Below are 26039 nucleotides of genomic sequence, written 5' to 3' on the forward strand. Positions count from 1 at the left end.
CAAAAACACACAGTGCAGATGTCTTTTCAGAAGGAAATTGAGCATGCAAAGAATTAAGGTAGCACGTTGATGAGACTGAAGCTATTTTGAATAAGAACAAACACCCTGAGGCTTTTGGGATTTTAGTACAGAATTTTGAAAAAACATCAAAGGGGGAAAAGTAAATACTGGTTTTGCAGCTATTGACACTTCAAATTCCATTTAACAGCAGCAATATCAATTGGATGTTTCACACAGTGTGATTTCCTTAGTAAGAGAAGCATTTGCTCTTGAATGTAGAATCAGACTTTTTGCACTGAATTGCAGAAAATGTAGGAAAGTTGGTCTCATTTCAGTAGCAGAAACTATAGTTCCAGAATGTTTGCCTTTACTGGACCTGACCTTAAACCTTCAGTTACGCAAGAAAAAGGAACTCAAGATCCTGCAGTAGTTAGCTGGCAAGGTGACTTAGGTTGACTTAGGTGTAGAGTGCCTTATGTTTTTGTGAAGGTTTTATACTCCTAGATGTTTATTTAAGTGCAATGTAACACATGAAACTTTACCCACCTGTGGTTTATGTGTTTGCCATTTAAAAATATGAAGAATTTTTTTAATGGTAAATATTAGCAGCTCTTTTTCATCATGACCACTAACAAAAGATTTTATGTATCTACTAACAGAATTTGACAAGGTTAATAATGTAGGGTTTTTTATTGGTTTTCAGTGAAGAAAGCATTTTCCCTAGGTGAGTGTCCTATTTGAGTCTTAGCGGGTTTATCTAATGTCATTTTTCTTCAATATATGAACGCTTCTGCTAAAGGATGTAGGCTAATTGTTCCACACATTAAAAAATGTAGTATACAGACAGATAGTATTCTGTCTAATACTGTGTGTACAACATTAATGGAAGAGTCACAAAGATGGACTTTCATACCACTGCAGTTCATCTCAAAAATTTACCAGCTCAGTAAGGAATCCACATGAAGTTATTTTTTTGTGATCTGACTCAAATATTTTGATTTCATTTGATGTCTAGTAGTTATGCTGTCACACAAAGTATAAAGACTTAACTAGAATATTTCAAAATATGATTAGGTTTTTTTTTCTTCTGTTCTTCAAGGTGCCTCAGAGTGCCTTTCAGCTTCAAGCTGGTTCAATCCTAGGGGCTAGGGAACTGAAGGAAGGGAAGCTGGAACCCACTGGGGTTGCCCCTTCTCCCTGGGGCTTGTTGGAGGGGAGCTTTGCAGGCACGTCAGGAAACAGCTGTGACTTGAACAGCTACTTTGACAAAACAGATCAAATGACATAGAGCGCGGTTCTGACAGTGGTGTTTGTGGTGTGCTAAAACCATGTCTTATAAAAGGCACACACAGATGTTGCAGTGCAGGCATGTATGGCTGATACAAGCTCCAGAAGCACTGGCAGTTGAAAAGGGGGTAACCTTTTTAAAACCATGAGTTTCTTCTCTATCAGTGCCAGACATCTTGCTATTAAAATAAAATTGCAACAAATGAATCAAAGGAAATTTCAGCAATATCCTGAAGTCCCTGGATGGTAATGGAGCATCTGCGTGTTTGTAAATGCTTCATTGACCTGGGACCAGTTACAAAACATTACTCAAGCTTGATAATGTTCCAGAAAAAAGAACATCTTATCTTCTAGCATAAGGTACAAAATTATAAGTGTGACGGGAGATTGACAAAAGATGCAAATTGTGGTGGCTTAGTTCAGTGTGCCCAATACAGTCCTAATTAAGTAGTCTTCTAGCCAGAGGTTGTCTACTCAAGCAGAGATTCTGTCTCCCCATAACCTGATCTGTAAAATCAACTAGGTAAAGTGACTCCCTTCAGTGATCCTAGAGAAGACACTTAAAAAGTTGTTGGAAGGGACATGTCCCCTTCTCTTCTTTTTTAGGTGGTCTGATAAGCAGTAGTAGATTTCAGTTCTAAAGTCAGCACAAAATAAAACTATGCTTCTCAAAAATTATAATTGCCATCTCATAGGGAATTCTAGTTCTTGTGCACCTGTCTTCCAAACAGAACAAAGAAGCTAAGTACGTATTAAGAATACTTACATGTTAATATAATAATACATACTTACATATTAAGAAGATTACTGAGCAATGGCTAGAAATTTTCAATTTGCAGTGTGGAAAACATTGTCAAGATGCTTTTTTTTCACTTTCCCATGTAAAATTTCCCTCAACTTATAAAAAAAGAAAAATGCCTGACACATCAATTTTAGTCCTGTGTCTGTTTGTCCCCTGCCTTTTATTTTTTTAAGTCTGGTTCTTTGTCATTTTGTCTCCCTTTGTACCACCCCAGTCATTTTCCATACACAAATCACTATTCCTCCAGCATCTAGAACTCAGCATGTGGCAAAACCAGGGACATTGCTGGGCAATTCCATTCATGTCAGAGCCCTTTACAATTAACTGGTGTCTCTGATGTGGCTTGGAGAAGCGAACCACCAAAGATTTCCAAAATTCTATGGTGTAGTTTGGGAAATATTTTAAGCAATCAGTGCTACCAAAAGAAGTTGCTCTTTGAACTTGCTGCTTCTGATTGGTTTTGTCCCTAATGTTTGTCTGTGCAGCAAACCAGATAGAGAATCAGCCAGGTCCTCAGTGCTCATTAACTTCTACTCACAGATCTTTTCTGGTGGACCTAAAGTCTGTGTAGCTCGTTCCTGATCCCTCTGCCTCTCCAGATGGCTGCATAGACAGGTGTCACCTGTGGAGCTGGGATCTGAACCTCCCAAAGACTGGGGAGTGGGGCTTAGATGTATGTGAGCATTTGTGTATGTGATGGTGGGAGATGAGGGAGACTCTCTTGTATTTATATAGTATTTTTTTATAAGGAATGAGCAGAAGGAAGTATGAATTGTCTACTGTAACCATTGAGTCAGTCTTAAAGGATGACAGCTGTTTAGACTCCGGGCCAGGACCTTGGGAGGTCCCAGTTATTACCCTGCCCAAACACCTCGACCTGGTCAGTCTTCTTGTTTGGTCTGTCTTTTTACATACAATTTGTAATTCCATTATTAGTATTGTATGAGGGCACTGTTATTTTATAATCAAGCTCTCCTTTTTATTACTGAAGGGTCCTATGGAAAAGCTAAGCATAGTTGATGTAAATACTTTTAAATAAAATAAAATCTAGGGAATAGTTAAGTTATGCAAAGCTTGGACATTTTAAAGAGAGGTATGAGTCTTTTGAAGAATAGGAAATGTGTTAGGAAATTCAGATTAATTATTAATCTATTGAAAAAGGAGCTAGAAATATTAATATTTTATATCACAGAGATATATTTATATAAAATAATTTTGTCGTTGGTTAGTTAGCTGGTTAGAGTGCAGCTTCAAACAATCTACAGAAACAAGTGAATCTTCCTTTATCTCAAATATAATTAGCCATTTAAATGTCTTGGGTCAATTTATTAACACTTTATTCATCGGGGTGTAACTTTTATTAGGCTTTATTGCTATCAGAAATTATATCCTACACAAATACAATAGAGATTTAAATGTTCTGTAGAATGAGCCAATGCTTTCTGACTTTATTGCACAGTATTGTAATGAACCTTGACCAGCTGCAGATTTGATAAGTGTAAAATATTACTGCTTGCTACTAATTTTGTTCCTTTTTAATGACTGATAATCCATGTCGATTTAGTGTGATAGTCACAATCCAATACTGTTTTCCTGCTATAAATGTGATTGTAACAGGAGCTATTAAGTGTGTCTGCATAATAAAATTAGTCAGGGAAGCTCTGTATATTGTTTCCAGGTCTTTGGATTTTCATTATAGTAGTGGAACTTGTTAGACTGTAAAGCTTGATGGTTGCCAGCTCAGACAAGCTCTTTCCTACTTCTCTGCCAACCAGAGGGGTAATGATGCTGCACTAAGAAGTCTGTTCTCACTCTTCCGGAAAATTCATCATATATAAACACAGGGTATCATTTTGGGGAGAGTGTGAAGGGTGTCACGGAGGAAGAAAGAGAGGAAACTCATCTGGGCAGCAAAGTATTACAACTGCGTGAGAGTTGCTTAAAGAGAAAAGCTGGCAGCTGAATGCCAGTGTTAGGAAAAGGTAGTCATGGCATCTCTCAGTAATCCTGCAACACTGATAAATCAAATGTTCTTTTCCACCAGGATGCTAAAGTGTATGAAAGGGTCCTAGTGAGGAAACCTACACAAAATCCATCCCTCTCCATCACTCTGTCCAGAGCATACTCCACTGTTAGATAAGGAACTGTTGCATCAGCGTAATTCTAAGAGACGCGTCGTTCCTCACAGACTTGCTTGGGGTCTCATTTGATCTTCCCTAACCTGAGGCTTCTGTTTCAGTTCTTGGGCCTCTAGGTTTGAAGTGAAGATATTTTTATAAGAGTGGGTGAAATCCCAACTGTGAGAATAATCAAAAAGCAGTTCCTGTAGCTTAATGTAATTTTCTGGAGGTTTTTATTAAGTGAATAGTTATGTGATCTACTGATATCTTGGCAAGATACTAACAAAAACCTGCCCATATCTGGGTAGTACTGCAAAAGAAACACTCTTGCAGTAAAGCAGATATTCAATGCCTGAGTTAGTATCTTACTGAACTTATTAAAAAGGTAATGAGGAATTCTGTCACTGACATCGGTGTAGGCAAGATTAACATACTAATGAAGCAGTTTTGGCTGGGGAGGCCAGCACTCTGCTTTGCTGTGCTCTCCATAACGCACCGTCCAGGCAGGCTGAGTGGGACTGGCCGCTGCAGCAGGACCGGCACTGCCTTCACACATACACCGGTGGTGCTGGCTGAACAGAGGCTTCTATTTAATTAGCAGTTTAGAGGGGGCAGTTTGTAACTCTCCACTGAGAAAATAATATTTTGTAGCTTTCAAATCAAGGTAGGAATAAAACTGAAGACTCATAACCTTCTACATTATTTATTTCCAGTATTTTCTCCAGCACTTGGAAAAGCCCCCCAAGAAAGCAAGCTGACAAGTATGTGCAGAGATAATTATTTTAGCCTAAGATTTACTGTAGCATTTTTGCATTTTGGTGGCTGCACGGCAGCAGCTGTCAGGCCTTTCTGACTTTGAGTTTATGCTTACAGGGAGCTTTAAATGCCATCGCCCAGTCTCTGCATTATTCAGCCCTCTATACCAGGGAGCAGTCAGATGTTCTTCCTGTGTGCCTGCAATTTCTATGAAGGCTTTCAATGTATAGCGTAACACAACAAAACAGCAGTATAAAATAAATCTAGTATCGGCCTTTCTGCAGAGATCTTCAGGGTTCCATTGTGGCTGATATATGCTCCTTTGTGGAGGACTTCTGCAAGTATTTCTAGGAGTCAAAGGGGTTTCTGCTTTGCTGGCTCAGTCCTCTACCCAGCACTCCTCGAATCAGGCTCTATGCACTAGTTTTGGGGAGCTCTGGCTGATACAGGACTGCTTCATGCCAGAGGACGAAATGCCAAGGGACTAGCTGACGTGTAATAAGTATTTGAAATCTGGCCAGCATCAGTGGGAGGTTAAAAGAGTAGTCAGTGCACCTGCAAATTAGTGCATCTACCCATAATTGGGGCTATTTAATCAGTGTTCCTGGGGGACTTTGTGGGAGAAGTCTAGTAACTGGCTCCTTTATGCCTCTAGAGCAAAATATCTTTTGGGTGAGGAGAAGACATTCCCTCTGCTCAAAGGCATAAAGAAAAGGGACAGATTCGCTTTGCCAATTCGTAATTGAAGTTATTGGACTAAGTTCCTAGTGCCCCATTCAATTCTTTGCCAGATGAAGATGTCCCGTATAGATTTAACTGTGGTCTTTTGCTCTAGCTCAGCAAGAACACTAATACAAAAGGTATTCCTGGCAAATAAACACTGGACAGATACAAAGAAACACCGTGCAAAACCTAAGCCAGGCAACGAGCTTCAGAAAGATCAGATCCACAGATGTGCTGACTGAAGTTTAAGAGGCAACTTAACAGATGTACAAAGCTGTAGATCAGAGGGGATATAAAACAGTTAAACTTGCTTAAAGGCACAATGTGTCACAATCTAACGATTACATGCATCCTAAGCCCGACAGAAGAGGGAACATACGCTCAGCTATGTGCTCTTGGCTGTAGGCATGCCAAGAAGATTATAAAAATGCCATGCTGTGATATGTTGCCCTCCTGCCTGAAAGGCTACCATTAAGCTGCTTATTTACTGCACCTATTCAGGCAGCAGTGCGGTTCAGAGTGCTACCTGTCTTCTTGTTGGATAAATTAGTTGTGGATATCACAGGATTATTGCTGCCTATTGTTCAGTCTGGTGAAGGTGGGAAGAGATGAAAGACGCTGATCTGACCTTGTAATGTTTTGTGTAAAATAAGAGATGCTTTTTCTCCATGGCGAGTGTCATAGTTGATCTTGGTAGGACTGATTGTGTTAGCAAGTCTGGAGCTAAATTAAAAAGGTTAACATACTAATGAAGGCAAAAAATCTATCTCAATCATCTCTATATAAATAAATTTATAAAGGGAGAAAGATGGAGGGGGGAAGATATGGAGGTGTGGAGGAAAGTGCATGCCACTAGAGCTTTGTACTCTCTTTCCAGCTTTGTAAATCAGCACTGCTTGAAAGGAAATCTTCATGTGAACACACAGGAAAACTTAGCCACCCCCTCAACTCAAAATGGTTTTTCTATATAAATTGTTTTGCCCTTGTATTTTTATGATATATGGAGCTGTGAACTTTAAATTAGTGATAACAGAAATTGACAAGTACAGCATTAAAAAATAAACTATGCAGCCCTACAGGCTTAATTATGAAGTGAGCAGGAAGATAGACACAGAAAATCCTGTTTCAAAATTTTACCTCACATAATATAAATAAAAGATTATGTCTTCCACTGGTAGTCTATAGATCAAAAGGATAATATAAAATGACTACCCTGTATTTATTTTGCCTTTATTATGTGTATAGATAAACTATACATTTCTCATTTTCTTATGTCTTTTAGCTATACACAGTTACAGGCACTTAGATATAATTATGGGTACATAGCTATAAATTAGTATCTGTAATTATATTTTCATAAAATGACTAGAAATGCATACTTTTTCGTAGTCAAAATGTAAAAAAATAATTTTTAAAAAAGTATTCTAATCAGTGATATGGCAAGTTGAATATAAATCAGGCAAATCAAAAAATAACTTGATTGGAATTTACTTTAGAAATTGTGGCTCTGAAGATAAGAGTGTTTTAGATGATCACTAAATATCAGATGCTATTTGTGATATTACTGTTATGACAGTATTTATTGTATAGATGTAAATATGTCCTAATATAGACACATATGTTCACCACTCAGGTACTGCGTGTGCTGAACTGATAATTTTCATTGCTGTTCTAAACAATTTCTACCTGTGAAGTTTGGATAAAGCACCAGAGAGAGAGGGGTTTTGTTTGCCTGATGAACCATTACTAACTCGAACCATTTTATATGACTTCAGTGTAGCAGATTAATGGCCAAAAGTTGAATTTTAATGGCAGAAATCAGTAACTAGAATTTCATTGCTGGCTATGACAAAACATGCCTGAACCTGAATTCAGATATCTGAAGCAATGATCTGAAATGTTTTGAATTTCCAGCTATACTTTTTTATTACTAGGAAAAAAAGGAGGAGGAAAGAATCTGAAAGCAATAGGTGCAACTTTCTCCTTCCTTCTTTGAGCTAGATATTTGACCACTTTTGAATGCCAGGATAGCAACTGATGCATGGGAAGTGTCAAGAACTACTAGCACCTTTTAATAAGGGCTTACTAAAAGTAATACTGCAATATTTTTCCTTGTTACATCTCAGAATGCATGGTGCCTAGGGTGATGGGATTATCAGAGAAGTGTCAGGCTGCAATATGCAGGATTGTTCTAACAAAGTAATTCCCCATTTCCGTATTTGTTTGCCTGTGATTTAGGACTATTTCATGTAAAGCCTTAGTTTGTGAAGGTAGCCCTGTTAACGTCAGTCGGGATGATGGCTGAAGCTGGGCTTTTCTGATACTGGCTTACAGCACTGAGCCCTCTTGGATGGGTATTTTAAATGGTAATTATTGTATTTGACTATGATCAATCAGGATGAAAATTTACTTGACTCCTTAAAGTCTAAATCTCTTTATATCATTATTAGCCCTGCATTTTCCTCCTTGAACCTCTCTCTGTCTGCCTCCATCACATGTGTTTGCTGGATAAAGATAGCCCTTTGCAGAAATTAAAGGAAAATGTCTTATCACTAACAGTCCTAAATTAAATTTAGTATAGAAGATCCATTATAAAAATATAGTATTTTTTTAAGTTGTCATTTTCCATTATATTTGGATTTGATAATCTTTCAGAAACTTGTAAAATAAATGTTGCATTGTCATGACAATGCATGGGAATCAGAAAGGAAGTAGCACCAGAAGTCTGACAACTGTAATAACAATTTTTCCTTAAACTACTGCTAGTCTGGAGCTGACACTAGTGGTTGTATTGTGCCAGAACAGCCAGACTGTCCACTCTCCCTTTTGGAGAATAATGCTAGCTCCTCTCTGCAGTTATTTTTTGCCGTTTTCTCCCTCTGCCTCTGATCTTTGGGGAGCATGACGTAGGAATACACACAGCTACATCACAGCAGATCTGGGATTTGCATCTGTCTCTACAGTAATGTGGCTCCATGGCCAAGCTGTTTGTTCCCTAAACCATGCATGCTTCATGTGGACTGAAATGATAACGCACCTCTGAAATCAGCTTGTATCACTTTTTTAGGTGCTTCAGGTGGAAGGCTTCTAAGCACTAATATATATCTCTAATGTCGTTCAGAAACATGAAATCTGCTTCTTTCACGACAAGGTGATGGAGCCTGGCGAGCATCACCAGTTTTGCCAGTCTGAACAGTGCATAAGTACATCTCTGGAGTTCATAGGATTTAACTGCAGTAGCACAGCTGTGTCTTGAGACTTCGGGGGGTTTGCTAGCTTTTTTGGAAGCTATGAATTCAAAGAGGTTATTTGGCTTAAATAAGAAGGAAAAAAGTAATAAAGGAATATGCACTTAAGCGAACTCTCATGGAAGGACCTAAATCACTGCAGTTGCAATTAATGGTAATCACTGGCAAATCTGCCTTAAATGTGTAATTAATCCTAAGCATGTAAGTAGTCTGACTGATGTAAATGGAACTGCTCAGACACTCATGTGCTCACATGCACAAAATTAGTCAGGCACTTGGCTTCTCCAGTAGGGCTGGATGAAAATGCAAAACTCTTCTGCTAAATCGCCATGGGCTCCAGAGAATCGTGCAGTTTAATTATCTTCAACCAGGGTTAAAGAGGGATGGAAATATCCTTTTGTGCCAGAGAAATTCATCCAGATGTCATTTGTAATGGCGGGAACGACTGACTCAAGGGAGTAAGCATAGGTGAGGTTTTGCTGCATGGCAGTTATCTGAAGCCAAACTACTTTAGGATATTAATACAAGCCCAGGGTAATCGGCCTAGGATGAGGTTGAGATTTTTCATTCAAATTTAGAGATGTCTTTCTGTTTGAAAGTGTTGTGGGGAAAATTAACTAGGTCATGTAAATGAGGGTAGGAATCATTTGGGGAGTCTTCAAGTACTGCGGTACTAACAGGTAAGGTTTAACTTGACTTCTCGTTTTTCATGTGTACCAATCACCTGTAATGTCAACTGGCTGCACATCCCCAAAACAAAGGGATGGTGGGAAAAATCCCAGAGTTGTATAGACTAGAACAAAGTTAGAACTGGATCCTGTCAAAAATTCCGGATAATGGCTAAGCAGAAGGATTAAAAAGTATGGCCAGAAGTTTTGCAGCACTGAGTAACAACGTTACTTTATCCCAAACCTGCTAATAATTTGCAAGAGCCCAGACAGATGCCAACACTTCACTCACTGTACCTGACTGAGAAAAAAGATTTCAGAAGGAAGAATATAGTTGTAAAGAACTTGGAGGGTGGGACTGGGGGAGGAATATTGGTCAGAAATAAAAAACTGAATCAGAAAATTGGAATTTGGCGTCGGTTTGGTGTGTGATAATCCTACAAAAATTTGTGCCTAATTCTATCAGCACTGACATAGCTAATTAAAACATAAATTTATTGCTTTCTCAATGTGTTGGACAGTTAAGCCTGGAGACTATTTTTGTGTTAATTATATACTGTAATAGCCTTTATTTTCTATATAAATCTGTTCCGTATCTTTTACGATGCAAAAATAGAAGTGTATGCTGATCTACAGTTAAATCAGTAGTTACTGCTTCAAAAAGCATGTTATTCTGGTTGAACAGTCAGTAGTTCTGATAAAGGACTAAACCACTGGAATGTAATGTACACTTGGAAAAATAAACAAATTGCTGTGATACTGAGCTGAAGAATTTTTACAGATTCAGCTTCCTTTGAAGGGATGCTCTATGAGGCTTTGCTGTACTGAACACCTTTCCAGAACATAGCATAATTCAGTGAGTTAATGTATATACAGCATTTTTTACTTCATTTCTTTTTATCTGCAAATTTTCAGAGGATGAGTTCATGTGACCTCAACAAAAGCCATTTGGGATATTTAGATTCTACAGAATCCTGAAGATAACTGCAATTGTTTAAGATAGCTTTATTTTATCCTGCTTTGTGTTAACGGGGATTTGGCATTCAGTCTTGGTCAGAACGATTTATTTTTTTTTTTATTGTTTGGGATTTTAAGGAAGCCAATATTTTTGTTCAGAAATTTTGCAAAGCTTGAAAAGTTTCACGGTTCCTCCCACAATGCCCAACAGATGGCAAGTGGTGCCTGGGAGTGCTTGGGTAAGCACATCTTGTGCAGCAAGTTCGAATCAAGCAAAGTATGTATAGTTACAAAGGAAAAGAACTGACTTTCAGTCTTTCTGGCACCTAAACAATAAGACAAGAAGTCTCATTTTCAAGTGACTTTTAAATTATTTATCCAGTCAATGCAAGTGTGGTCTACTAAGGTGCTCTGAGAGCTTTGCCTTTCTGCAAGCTGCAGGTCTGGGCATGCTGTTACTCAGCACAGTGCAGCACAATGTTATGTGTCCAGAAAGAAAAATGGTGATGTGAGGTCAGCTTGGCTCCAGCCTAGTGATGCTTTGTCAATATTGTATTGGCAATCCAGTTACTACAAGAAACAAGGACATTATGTAGCTGTTAGGACGCAGAAAATAGCTATCAATCAGTTTAGTGAGTAAACGAGCTCTGGCTGACTGGTGTAATTTCTTTCAAAAGCCTCAAGTGTCTCTGTTGCTTAATATTTATTTAGATTAAATTAACAGCAAATTAGAGTGATTAGGTTGGGTTTTTTTTAATGTGAAAGAGTTCAGAACATTAAAACAGTTGTAAAACTCACATTGTTTTAATTCTAATCATAGTAACTAAATTGACATGAAGATTAAAAAAATGACTGTATAGAAAAGTCAGTGCAGGAAAGCCATACCCAATGAATATGTTTAGTATTTTGAATTTAATACAAATTGGAGATCAGCAATATAATTTAAGATGACTTCTTCAGTAAGGTATTTGTCAGTAATAATGCAACAGATTAATTTATAAAGGTTAGTTTCTTTGAAATATTCCTTTTCGTGTTTGCAGTGTATCTGCAGCCAAAGCGTATTTTGGCTTTATCTTACTCAGCACTCCACAATCCTAGACCAAGTCTGTTACATTCTTGGTGTTTGCTTTGCTATGAAAACTCACAGCCTGAAAAGCTGTTGCCTTCCAAGTCCTCCATATATAATTGAAGGGATATAAGCAGCCCCACTCTCCAATAAGACTCCTTTCTGCTCAGCTGTGGAGCATAAATACTGAAGCTGGGAGATTTAAAGTTTGTCTGAGAAAAAAAGCACTACTGTCTTAGGACTTATAAAATGTCCTTTAAAAGCTCGCTGTGTTGAATGACCTTAGTTAAGTGATATTCTGCACTTGGACAACAGAATAATTGCATCATATATCAAATGTTTGCATTGAAATCCAGAATATTTTAAAACAGGACCAAGGATCACGTTGACACGTCCAAGTGAGAAAGAAAAATGAGGGTTATAGGAGAGAGGAACACCTGTGAAGATGGCCCTTCCTTTCTGCAAGCCCTGGCTGTCTTGCAATCAGCCATGTTATTTTTTCTTGGAGCCTAAAAGGTCTGATGGTGGCCACTGCCTAATTCAAGGTCTAGTGATGTTGATCAAGTGCCTGCATCTGGAAAAGAAAACCAATGGGAAAAAAAAGCTGAAAAACTGCTTAGCTTTCAGAATAAAATCTGTAATGGATTGCTAAATAAAAACAATGGTGGAAGCTAAATATCTTGCCTTCAATTAAGTCAGGCTATTTTATCCCTAAGTTGCCTAGTTTTATACACTTTCATGCTACTGTCCTTTCAACTAGATATGAGCACATGTACCTGAGGCAGCTTTACAAATGTCTCCAAATATCAAGGGAGATCTTCTCTTGCATAGCTAAGTACACCGGGAAACTTCACGGTGCCTGTTAGTACCCTGCGTGTTGGCCTGCTGACTTAGCATACAGCCTTTCTGACAAGTTGGTGTGTCAGAGTGTAGAACTGGGGGTTTGTGCATGCCTAGCATGTGGAGTGGGAACTGGAGCCTTACATGTTTCCATGTGGTGCAGCTGCCTCCTGAACCAGATAGCTCCAAGTTGTCCAGGTCTGCTTAGGTGATCTACAGTCACACTCCTGAACTGCAGGGTCGACATTCCCCTAAGGAGATGAAGATCACCAGGAGAAGGTGGTGACAGCTTTTGTTAAGGAATTGTGGCTGTTGTGTTAGAACCTGGGAAAAGGAACTGGCCATGGAGGTTGTTAAAAATCAAGATGTTTTCAATTCTGCTCCTCCAAAATATTAATCCAATCAGAGTGAATGAAAAGTTCCTCTGAGATTGTGATTGCCACAAGCTCTCCGTTAGTTTGTTCAGAGTACTGAGGTTGTTGGATTCTTTCACCAGCTCGACAGGTTCCCTGACATTGGTTTGGTTTGTATCATCAGGGAAGTCTGTTTACCTTTATTCTTTCCAGTTCCTCAGTTACAAACTCAGTTATACACTGATAAATGTGCCCCTTGTGCAGCCTCTCTTGCACCTCTGAAGGAACTGCATACATGCTGAGTGCAGTGCAGCATCCTTCTTCCTGAGGAAACGCAACCAGGTGACTTTATGTTAGATGTGCTTTGTGTGTAAGTGTAAATATCTAAAGAACATTGTCTTACTTGGCCTTTGTTTTAATGAACCTCAAAATCTGTGATGCTACTGCCAGTGAAACATCTGTGTGCACACACTGCATTTATGGGTGTCTGTCTTTTAACATCAATAATCCCTTCTTCCCTGCAGAACTCTTGTATAAAGGTACCATTAGGACCTCATTGTAATATAAATATAACTTAAACATGTCTTATTTAGTAGACAGTCTATTTTGTGCTCTGTAAAGACCAAGGAAAAGGGATAGTTGGGTGAATGACCAGATTCTGGATTACTGAAAGGGCTGGTACATGGGCTGCCTGCAGATGAAGCCACTGCTCTCAGAAAGGTTCCCTGGGGCTGTCAGGGAAGCAAGTCTGAAATTGCCTGAAATTGTCTGAAAGACACCCAAGCAAATTAGAACTGAGGAGGTGGGAGTAAAAAGCAAAGAGAGGTGAAGAAGATCTTTACACACATTGGATTTAGAAGGTTGGATTCATCATGTCGATCAGTTAGCATTCTTCCTCTATCAGATCAATCAGTCTTCATTTTCAGGTGTGATCATATGGTAAAGCTAAAAGAAGACATGACTAATTTTTGCATAATGTTCCATAGCTTGAATTGTGGTTTAGGATTTAATGGCAGTTGGTCAAACTGGCATGGAAATGAACTCATGAAATACAGAGGTTGTTCTTCCGAGTTCTGGCTGCAGGGGAATGAAAGGGATAGAACATTTGCTGTTACGGTCAGGGAAGCTTTTCTGAGTAAGCCTTTGTGGGTCAGGGATCTGAATATCCAGGCATCTTTGGGGCTGGTACATTTGATTGTCATAGCTCACGTTTACGACCACTGGCCAGTGTAGCCTTCCTCTTCATTTGAGTTCTCATGTGGCAAGTTATGACCTGTCCTTTAAAGTCTACCCAGGCCAATCCCTCTCTGGGATCAGACTGCAGGCGTGCAGGTGTTTTTTCAGGTGGGATCAAAACCAAAAAAGAGTGTAGGCAATACCTGCCCGCTGTGAGTTCTGTGTCCATTCAGAAGTGTTCTTCAAACTACTTGAGCTGTAAGTGGATATGAAAACTACCTTCTCAGTGGAAAGCCAACTATTCCCATGGTCTAAAGCTAGCCACGCTTCCCTAAACATGTCCCTAATTGGTATTCAATCTTAAAAAATGTCTTTCATTAAAAATATAATTTGACGAAGTGGGTAATTGACTTGCATTTGATTAAGGCAGATTCTATTGGATTAACATGATTAATAGATAAAATTATAATCAAACAGAAAGCAGTACAAAAGGTGACTGAAGCCATGGGTCATATTAAGATACTAAATTTAAAAAAGATTGATACGGTAGGAATATTCATTTCACAGTAGGTTTCATGCTGTTCCCTTACAGAGAGTGATGTAATTCAAATGAATTTTGTAGTCACAGAATCACGGCTTGTTCCAAAGGCCTTTGGAGTTGATGAGTTGTTGTGCCAGAGAAGTGTCTTTATGATAAAACTTTACACCTACAATGTAAATATTCACTTCTCCCATACTGATAGCAGCAAAATGCTGTTTTATAGTAAAAACTAGTTCTGAACTCCAGAGGGAGGGGGAGAAGCCTAATGGTCTTACAATGAAAAAAAACATGCCCAAAGAAGAACGACTGTCTTCCAAGGCTTGCTGTTACGTAGCACTGGAACACAACATAGCATTTCATTGTACGTATGTTAGGAAGACAACTTAAAATTTGGTGTGAAATTTCACTCACCAATACACTGGACCCTGCATTGATTCAGAGTAAAAGAACAATTCCAGTATTAAAACTATAGTTTTCCTTTTAAGAGAACAAGTAAAGATTATAGACAGCAACCTCATCTTAAGATAACTTTAAAGATGGAGGTAAACCATTAAAGCTACACTGTCCCAAACTGCACAAATTGTTAGCATTAATGTATGTGTCTGGCTTGTACTTTACTTTGAAACAGTGAGATTAATTAATGTATGTTTGTCTAGCAGCTAGAGTACTCCTTTGATGAAGTTAAACATTTTCCTTCCTTGCCAACCATGGCCAATACATTTTATTGGCTCCTTTTTAGGTGTGACAAGCCAACAGAGTGGTCCATGTGTGGTGCATAAAAGTAATCATGACTTGAAATACCTGAAATGGCCCACTGGATGGGTTATATAGGCAAATAGTTACAGTCTGATACAGGAATCTGATCTAAAGATAAAGAGGATCTTTTCCATCAACCTCTGTTGTATTTCAGAAGGGTAGAACCAGCTGAAATAACTAAACTTACAGTTAACTAACCTTCCCTGATCAGCAGCTTGTCAGTAATTAGATCAGCACTTTGCTAGTGAAGTTAGAGTGTGTGTGGCATCCACCAAGTTCCTTGAAACAAAATACTGACTACAAAATTGAAGATACTGGTAAAACATAAGCAATAAATTGTCAGCATGGGATGACAGACTATTGACTGTCCCAAATTTAATGTGCAATAGACATGCTTTCATTGAGGTATCTGTAAGATAAGAAAAAATAGATGAATTAAAAACTTTATTATACGAATTCGATCTCAGAAAGATGTAAAATCTTTAAGACAACTTCAGCATTATCTCATGATTCACTAAAACAGAATCTAAGCCTGGCAAAATATATTGAGCATCTCCTCAAGTGCAAAGTACCCTGGGAGTTACAGGATCTAGTTGCCTATGGAACCCATCCAGGAAGCCACTTTGTGTTTAAAATCATGATTATTTTAGACTAGTCAAGTGGGGGATGATGATGCCAAAGCAATGTAGGAATGCTGCCATTGCAAGATAACGTTGCATTGATTAGCTTACAGTATCCCAAATGCAGAGACAAATCAGAATCGGCTTTTTCCTAAAGAAGTTCTTGTAGTCTTTGGTAAGCAGTACAAAAAGACTTCCAGATACTTTCCTAAAGGTTCCAGTAGGTGCCAAGTGACTTAACTGCGTTTCTTGGGGTTTTTTGTTTGTTTGTTTGGGGTTTTTTAATTAAAGATTCAACTCAAATGCTGTTCTGAGAAGAAATGGACTTGCTTTTTTTTCTTAACTGAGACTAAAGTAATTCCTGCCATTTAGTGGCTGCTGCTTCTAATAGATTGGATTTATAAATTTAGAGAAGTGGCATTGCAGAAATGGCATAAACAGTGCTCCGTTCCTCCGGAATAGCTTCTGCTGCCAAGAGAGCCTACTTTGAGCTTACTAAAATTTAGTTTCAAAGATGCACTGGAAGGAGAATAGTTACTTCTCCTTTTTCAGGTCATTCTTGTTCAGCTTAACTTAGCTTTACTGAGTGTGGCTCGGTCATATGTATAATATTTGCTTTGTAGAAGAAAAAAAAAATACATCATTTCACTTCCGAGCTTACTTGAAATCTCTTGAACTGCTGCTGCATGATATTGGTATTTTAGTGCCAAAGGTAATAAATTCTGTGGTCCTTATGACATGTTTGGGAATAGCTTTAGCACTGGAGACAGAAGGGCTGAGCTGGACTTTTATCTCTGTACTAGGATGATCAGTTAATAAAGCTGAAGAAATTAATAAAATTCAGCAGTTCTTTTTTTTAAGTGAGTTCACTATTATTTTCTGGATACCCTGAATCTCAGTACGTGTTAACCTCTGTCAGCCAGTCTTCACTGATTAAGCACAGTACTTATCAAGGCAAACTCTAAATTAAAAGCTATGCACAAAGCCAGTTTGCTTAAGGAAAATTGGAAGAAAACATAAGAAAGAAGGAAGAGTATGCTGTTTTCAATGTCTTAACTTAGGCAGGACACAACTTTAAACTGTTGATTTGAAACCACTTGATTAGCTTACTTGCAGAAGCAGCATTCTATTCTTAGTGAACTTAGCAATAACTGACTAGGGATCACTGCATATATAGATTTTCTACTTTATTTAAGAATAAAGTCATATTTAGATGTATGGATGAATTTGAAACACTGTTGCTTCGTCTTTGTGTCTAATTGAGATACTACCATGGATTGTAAGGCTCTGGAGTATAATGATTTGTCAGCACAGGACACAGAGTGGACCAATTTAATAGTTGCTAGAGGGGTTAGGATTCCAACAGCCTTTGATGAAATCTTTTTTAGGTCAGTAACATTTAGAGAATAGAAAAAAAATCAAGTAATTGGAGAGAAACCAGATGATTTGTAACTAATTTGGAAAAGTACAGATTATATTGTTGTGCAGCATCTTATTCATTAAATAAAAAGGTCTTAAGATTTTATAAGGGATAGATTAATATTGATATGTTATGATCCACACTGTTTAGTGTGCAAACATCAGCCATCCTTTATTTTTTTCTGCACATGCTCAGTGCTGTTGCTGAAACCACTGTATCAGGAATTACCATGATGAGTCAGTAGATGACAGCCTTATATGTACTTTTCTCATTTATGTTTTCCACTGCAGAAAAAATATCTGCGTGTCTGTAAAATGTGAATACAAATATTACAGAAGTACACAAATTTATGCATGTTGTGGCAAAAATATGGCTGAGTGAAGTTTCATAAACATAAGCTGATCTCTGCACTCCCTACCATCCATTCTTACTTTATTTGCACAGGCTCCAATTTGTGACAATGACACCTATTAAATATAAGTTCATTTTTAAGTTTTCTTACTGTTACATTCTGAGTGAATATAGACACGCTAGTTAAGAGTCCAGCTATGGTTTACTTTAAGGTGATAAAGGTAAAATATTTACCCATATCTAACTGGGTAAATAGTATTTAATTCATGTTTATTACAGTAGTGCCCAGGGGCTCTGAATGAAATTGGTGAACGTTTCACAGATAGTGCAAGGGGCAGCTTTTGCCTCACACAATGTGTAGCAAAAAGCAGCAAGGCAGGCAGGAGGTCAGGGTGCACACAGGCTGGGAGGTAACTGACCCAGGGTGACTTTGTAAGGGAGAGGGAATGCAGAGCAGCACCCTGCCTGCTGGCTGAGTCGGGAGGTCACTCTGGCTGTCACAGGGAAGGGCTACATGTCCCAACACTATTACACGTGTGTCACAGAATATACTATCTATTTAATACCTTCATATAGTTTCTATTTCTGTATAGATATATATATATGTATAATTTTGCAGATATTTTAAGATGTCACTACAAACTGTTACTAGTACCTTGCAACTAGTATAGGAGATTTTTTGGCTCCGTTAGCTTGCTTGGTGTTCATAAGGCCTTAACCTTCTGCTATGGGGTGAAGGGATTTAAACTTCCCAGCACCTTGCTGTCGTGTACTTGCATACTTGAGAATGTTGTGTGAGATTTTTGGAGAATCCTTTCCATTTGGCAGAGATATACGGATACGCTTGTTAGGAATGGAACACTACAAAATAGATGGTCAGCTCTGGAGGGGATCCTTCAACGAGGGAATAGCTGAAGGAAAACAGTGCCAAACAAGCAACATTTTGCTGAGAGGTTTTCAGAATAACATTCTTGACTTAGAGCCCATTATCTAACAGATGTGTATTGATTTAATAAGCCTCCCTACTGTTTCACTGTAAGCACTTAGTTCTCTCATCTTCAGTGTAGAACGTGGAGCAGGAATCTATTAATAAAAAGTCCCCGATTCCAACAAAACATGTCAGTGCTCTTATTTGCCAAGGACAGTTAAGTATTTCAAAGCTAATTAAAGCCTCATCTTTTGATTGGGATGCTGCAAGCAAGTCCCTCAGCTGGATATAGTACCTGAGATAGAAATATATTTATTAATATCCTTTTGCTTGACCAAATAATAACATGACAAACTATTTACTCTGTTTTTCCCCACTGTACCCCCCAAAATGATTTTATGAAATAGTATGTCTTTCTGTGGTTACAGAAGTAAGGAATTGACACCTTGCCACTGTCAAGCTGTTATTTCATTCTCATTTCTTTCTCTAGGTGATATGATTACGAACTGTATTGGACTCTGCTTTTATGTTACTTTTAATATCACAGGCTTCACTTGCAACCGAACAGTAATAAGAGTAATGTTCTAGTGAAAATGAAGATATGAACTCGTAAGACAAATCCCTCTGCATTGACAGAATAAATGCCAGAATGGTATCAGTGCATGAACACAGTGTCTGTCTTTCCTGGGCTTTAGCTGCCCTTTCTCTGACGCTGCGGCTGGCTGCAGGCTCTGCCTAGATTGACATAAAAACTTCCGTGCAGCTGATAACGAAGCTGAATATGGTCTGTCTGCAACCCAAGGCATCCACTACTCCAGAACTGCAGCAGATGTGGCAACTGCTTACATCTGCTCTGTCTCTGAAGGTGGTTCCCTTAGGAAGAAGGCAATGGCTCAGCCAGTTTCCCTGCCTTTCTCTCTTTCTTGCTTTTTTTTTTTAATTTTTATTGGAACAAGAGACAATGAACAGGAGAGATGAAAATAGGTGAGATCTGGCACAAAATCTGTTGCAAGAATGCATAAGTTGGGAAAGGGATAGTGAGAGACAGCTCTGCTGCAGCTGCAAAGTTCTGTCAGATTTAGCAATTTATTGTGTTTGGGTGGCAAGGGTTTGGTAGTGGGGGGCTGTGGAAGGGGCTTCTGTGAGAAGCTGCCAGAAGCCTCCCCTGTGTCTGACAGAGCCGATTCCATCTGGCTCCCAGCCGGACCCGCCGCTGGCCAAGGCCCAGCCCAGCAGCGATGGTGGTAGCGCTGCTGGGATAACGGAGTTAGGAAGGGGGGCAGGGTGGGGGGACCACAACCTGTGCAACTGCAGCCGGAGAGGAGAGGGGTGAGACGGGGTGAGAGCAGCAGCCCTGCAGCCCCCGGGCCAGCGCAGCAGGGGCAGGCGGTGCTCCAGGCACAGAGCGGGGATGCCCCGGCAGCCCGCGGTGAAGGCCATGGTGAGGCAGGCTGTGCCCCCAGCCCGGGGGGTAACGGGGGAGCAGATCCCCCCCAGCCCGGGGAGGGCCCCACGCCGGAGCAGGGGCTGCCCCAAGGGGGCTGGGACCCTGTGGGGCAGCCTGCGCTGGAGCAGCTCCTGGCAGGACCTGTGGCCCCGTGGGGAGGGGAGCCCGGGCTGGGGCGGGTTTGCTGGCCGGGCTTGTGGCCCCCCGGGGACCCCACGCTGGAGCAGTCTGTGCCTGCAGGACGGCACCCCCTGGGAGGGACCCGGCTGGAGCAGCGTGTGCAGAACTGCAGCCCATGGAAGGGCTCACGCTGGAGAAGTTCACGGAGGGCTGTCTCCCGTGGGACGGACCCCACGCTGGAGCGGGGGCAGAGTGCAAGGAGTCCTCCCCCTGAGGAGGAAGGAGCAGCAGAGACAGCATGTGATGAACTGAGCACAACCCCTATTCCAGTCCTGCTGTGCCACTCAGGGGGAGGAGGTAGAGAAAATCAGTAGTGAAGTTATGCCTGGGAAGAAGGGAGGGTCAGGTTTGGTTAAAGGTTTGGGGTTTATTGCTCATTATCCTGCTCTGATTTGATTGGTAATAAATCTTTTTTTTTTTTCCCAAGTTGAGTCTGTTTTGCCTGCAACAGTAATTGGGGAGCGATCGCTCCCCATCCTTATCTCAACCCACAAGCCTTTTGTTTCATTTTCTCTCCCCTGTCCAGCTGAGGAGGGGAGTCACAGGGCGGCTTTGGTGGGCACCCAGCATCCAGCCAGGGTCAACCCACCACAAGCAAATGCTTCTGGGTTGGAGTGGAACTGGAAGCCGTCGAGCTGGGGATAGCGAGTCAGCGGTAGTTTGCAACCTCTTGCACAGAGAGAGAGTCGCCATCTGTCCTATGTGCCCACAGACACATGCTTAAAATGAAGGTTGTTACCATAAGACGTGACCTTATGTACAATGAGCACAGCCATTAAAATAGCCAGATTGTAAAAGCTATGTAAATCATGAGTTAAGCTGTGCATTTATTCTGATACTTTGCCTGTTGATTCATTACTATCAAAAAGCTCAAATGAAAAAAGCAATTGGTTGTGTTTTGAATAGCAACTAATAGTTCTACACTATAGTTTTGTGGTGCTGAGCTCCAAGTATTTTAGAAGAGTCTGTGAGTAGGAAAACTGATTGGTTTTGTCTCCTCAGCCTCTTGAGAAGGAGCATTCTTGATGTTTCCACATGTGTATCACCAGAGAGAGACATGGAAAAGTAACAAGGCACTTTTGAAAGCCTTAGCCTTCAAACATGACATTCCTTCGCACCTGCCTCAGTTAAAACCAGTCCATTTGTATTTCAGAGTTCTGTATTTCTGCAGTGCATATGTTGTAAAGTTCCAGAAGACCAACGCAGGAAGCACCCTATACAACACTTCTTTTTTTAAGGTAAGAAATGCTTATGTGAGGAGTTCAGCAAGTGTTTTGAACACAGCACCTCATCTTTCATAATCTATTACTATTTTCTGCAAAGTTTCAACTAATTTTCTTTTCTGAGTCGAGCTATAAAGCTTTTAACTGTAAAACTGATCTCATAAAGACGTGTTCTAATGCTGTAATTACCTGAGGCCTGATCTTTCAACCCTTGACCGAGTAGGTAATCTTTACTTCTCTGTCTAATCGTACTGACTGAATATAGGAGGAGTCAAGTCCAGCCTATCTGCCAGGTCTCTGCTCAACTTTACTAAACCACAATTTGTTTTCACACGGATAAATGATCTAAGTGAAGGGTTAACAGTGTTCTGTCTCTCTTAATTTGAGATTTGGAAGACAATTATAATTCAAAATGCTTCTTCTAGTTGAGACTCCTTAGGAAAGACACATATGTAGCCTAGAGCTAGAAGTCCAACTTTGCTTTTAAATGCAAATATTTTAACAAGTATAACATACAGAAGCGTGAACTATCAATTATTACTACTAGGCATATGTAAAACATCTTGTTTATCACAAAGAGACCAAATTAGGCTAAAAATGTAAAATAAAAATTTGTAATTGAAATGCCTGTTCTTTAAAACTGCCCATTGTTCTTATCAGAAGTAGCCTTCAGATTGTCCCGACGCATCTGAATGGATCTTTCAATAAGAAAAGATGGGAACTACCGGTATGGCAGTCTGGTGTTTGTCATGCAACCAGGCTTCTTGAGCATGGTGTTAGAACAGCGGTTATTTACAGCCGGCCTGACAGATGAGCTAGAGACTTTGATTTCCCATACTTTCAGTCTCTAAAGCTCTTACTGGTACTTACAGAATGACAAGAGGAAAAGTTTCCTGTCAGGCAGAGCGGATTTCCCAGCCTACCTACAAACACAAGAATACAGCCAAAAGTCTGTGGAAATTTTGGAAGCATTAACTTCAGTAGATTATTATTTCTTTTAAATCAGATTTTAACTGCATTACTCTGAAGGCAGATCAACTACAAGTTTCAAAAATTATTGGTTTCAGTTTCCAGTACTGTATTGTCTCAGATTAAATCCAGTCAAATTCTAGTGGTTACCTCCACGCCCAGAGGACTTTGTTCTGGGTCAGTAATACCTTGGTGGTATTTCCTATCTTTCAGAGCTGCAGCTGGATTGAGTCTCCAAGGTGATTTTGTTTCATCATATTGTAGACACGATAGTTGTTTAACCAATATTTTCCCATTCTCAAGGGTAGTTGGCAGTTTTTGACCAGGTAATAATTGTCTTAATCATCCTCAGTGTGTCTTCAGGTTTTACATGTGCACATTCTCAGTCGTAGGATTAACGTGAATGTTAAATATGTATATGGCACAGTCCTGTGACTTGTATGCTCAGAAAACATAGCCTCATGGTATTTCTGGAGACTTTCAGTGAAGTTAGTGTGACGTTGCAGCAGCCTGTATGTTACTTCCCACCACCCCACCCCCACCCCACAATGCCTTCTGAGCTCTTCTGTCACTGGAAGTCTCTAATCCCTGCTGGTTAGTGGACTGTTCTGGTTTTTCCTCTTTTGGTTTTGGTACAAATTTTTGTACATTGGCCTTACTGACATGGAGTGATACCAGAGCTCTCTATAATGTTTGTTGCTGACTCCACTGGGGTTCTGTGTATCACCCCAGCCCCCTTGATTTGCCTGAGATATTTAGAGATGTGACTTGTATTGTATCAACTGCATTTTAACCTTGGAATTTATAGTGGTTCATAATTTAGTCTATTTGATGTTGACAGAATTGATGGAGATTGTTGTTTAATACCTATTTTACAAAACAATATGTCCAATTACTATTATTTAAAGATAAGTCATCTACATTGTTTCACAGTTTCATCCTTCTGTCCTCTTAGTGATGGCTTCTATGCTTTTTAAAGTTCTGAGGTTTCAGGTGTCAGAACACATACTTCTTTTTCCTCCAGGCTTCTTGGAATGAAAGGAAGCCTACCTCTACACAAGGTTGTTCTCAAAAAGTTAGAAAATCCTATTTTTTTAAACATAGGCTCCCCCTACCATCACCTAGTTCTAATTTCTCTAACAGCATACAATTAAGGAGACTTGACTTAGCTGCTGAGACTTTCACTTCAACTCATTAAGTGCACAACAACTCCAGTAAGATTTACTACTGTTAAAATAACAGGCTGTCTACTAGGTGGTGTTGTATATTTAGATATTTATCAGACACTGTGGTATCCGATTGAGCACTTCGTGAAGTCCAATAGTGGAAGCCAGATCAAAAGGATGTAAAAGGATTTTGTGCCACTCAAAAGGATGTAAAATAACCTTCATGTCTCTGTATTTCTACCCAAAGTCTCTCCTTTTTGTTTGGTTTCTTGCATTAGAGGGGAGTGTATCGGAAGCAGTCAGTTGTTTCTTGTCTTTGTATTGTTTGATGTGTGATGAGCTTGGTTATCAGGTCTCAGTGTGCTACTGAACATGGCTTCAATTGCTACAAAAAGTGCTATCTACGAGGAGGCAAATATGCCCTCTGCTGACTTCATCTGTGGGTAGAGTTTAAAAGCTGCTGTCAGAGAGTATACAATGGAACTGTTGTTTGCAAATACAGCAAATTAAAATAAACATCTTTTATCATAAGAAAGCAATTAATGTTGATTCGCAGCTTCACTCGGTTTTTGTTTCCTGACCTTCAGTACATTGTGATGGTTTTGTGCTTCCTCGGACAGTTTCTACTTGCATCTGCATCGATTAAACCTTGATCTCATTTATTATCTCAGGAAATGGTCTCAAGGTCACAGGGCTGGAAATTTAATTATGGTGGCAGTATATTAAGTGGCACATTTAAAGATGCTGAATCGTAGTAATTAATTTTTTGGATGGTGGTCTCTAGGGAACAGGTTTTCTCTACACTGGGTGTTTAGACATCTATCATGGCCATTCAGCTTGGCAGCTGTCTTTTAGCTTTAAACTGCATCATTATTCATCTTTTACGACTGACTTTAAAAACACTAGACAACTATATCCTTTTTTATTGTAATATATGTCAGATGCTTGTATTAAGCTATACTTCACCTTTGCTATAAAACATTAACAGGGGTTGCTAGGAGCTACCTGGGCTGGCCTCTAAATTGAGACAACAATTACCCTTCGCTGACATCTAGTGTCAAGACATGAGATATAGCCGGGGTGCTGAATCCATTGGCCTGGAAATCCTGCACTTCCCCAGCGATTCAGGCTCACCCAAGAAGCTGCAGCACTGGACATAATTAGTGGACACGAGGGATTAACTTGGCACTCAGTGTTGACTTTGTAGCAGCACTAGGTTATTGAATGAAATGCAGCACTGCCAAGGTCTTAAAAAGCTTGTAATGTTTAATGAAGGGATGGTCATTAAACTTGCTGGATCAAATATTAGGCAAGATGGAACTGGGAGGTATTTAATAAAGAGGCCTGAAAATATGAACTAAATCACATCTACTCATTTAAACTACTGGCTGAAGCCCAGCATATTTCAAAATTGTTCACTGCTGGTTTAAGCTAGATGGTATGAACTGGGAAGGAGAATAGTACGCAGGTTTTAGCTTTCTGCATAACTTCACAGAAAGTTTTTGTGCTGTAGAGTTATTCTTCTTAAATTAAACACTTTAAAGTTCACACATTCTGCTCGGATTGCAAAGAAATGTTCTCTAGGGAGTGCTGAGGGTATTGGAGTTCTCCTAGTGAACCACATCCACAGATTTTAAGTGAGATCTTGTAGCCATTGTCAAGCTCCATCTTCCAGAACCAAGACCAAAATATTAAACAGTGGGTTTTCAGAATATCGTTACAAGAGTTGATCCTCACACCAGTATATCAGCAATACTATTTTTACAGGCTGAGATGAAGAAGAAGAAAATCTCTTAAAGCTGTTGGGACAGTCAGAGAATGGAATTAATTTCTAGGTACAGAATATTGGACATAACATTCCTCCTGCACCTTGTCACCTCTTGATCTCTTTAAATGTGGTTGTCTTTGTCCTTGCAGTGTTTGATCTTCTCTTAAATTCTTGCCGTGAGCCCATCCAGCTCTTTATGCCATTTGGCCTTTCTGTAACAGTAGTGCATCATCTTCTACAGAGGGCAGTTAGATCTCCTTTTTGTACTCTTGTGATTGGAATCATGCAATAGTGGTTGAGATGATTAAATGTGGTTTCTGTACAGTGAAACTGATGAAAACTAGTTTTTCCTAGGTGTATGTGTCTTCTGAGTGCATCTTGCTTCACTAAGCTAACTCCAGCAGCATGGTACGCTGTTGGCTTAGAAAGTAACACCCTGTGGTTGATGTTAATTCAGCAGTTTTATAGACAGTATTAGTAAATGCCAAGCATGTCAATTGTCCACCCGTCATCTGTCTTCCCATAGTCTGAAAAGAAAAATAGCAAGCAGAACAGCAAGCATATCAGAAGAGAAGTAGAAGAGGGATCTCTGAAGTCAGATATACGAAGGCGTATAGCGCTTCTTAGCTTTACTTTGGTTTGATTGCAAAGGTAGTGGTGTGAAGGACAGCTCC

At 39.7% G+C, this 26039-nt stretch overlaps 1 long non-coding RNA gene across 1 annotated transcript in view; it reads right to left on the minus strand.

Moving 5' to 3' along the window:
- Window positions 1-26039, minus strand: part of LOC308067214 — a 79935-nt gene that overhangs the window by 22510 nt on the left and 31386 nt on the right. The window lies entirely within an intron of this gene.

The sequence above is a fragment of the Falco punctatus genome (assembly GCF_963210335.1).
Source record: "Falco punctatus genome assembly, chromosome: 7".
NCBI classification, from domain to species: Eukaryota; Metazoa; Chordata; class Aves; order Falconiformes; family Falconidae; genus Falco; species Falco punctatus.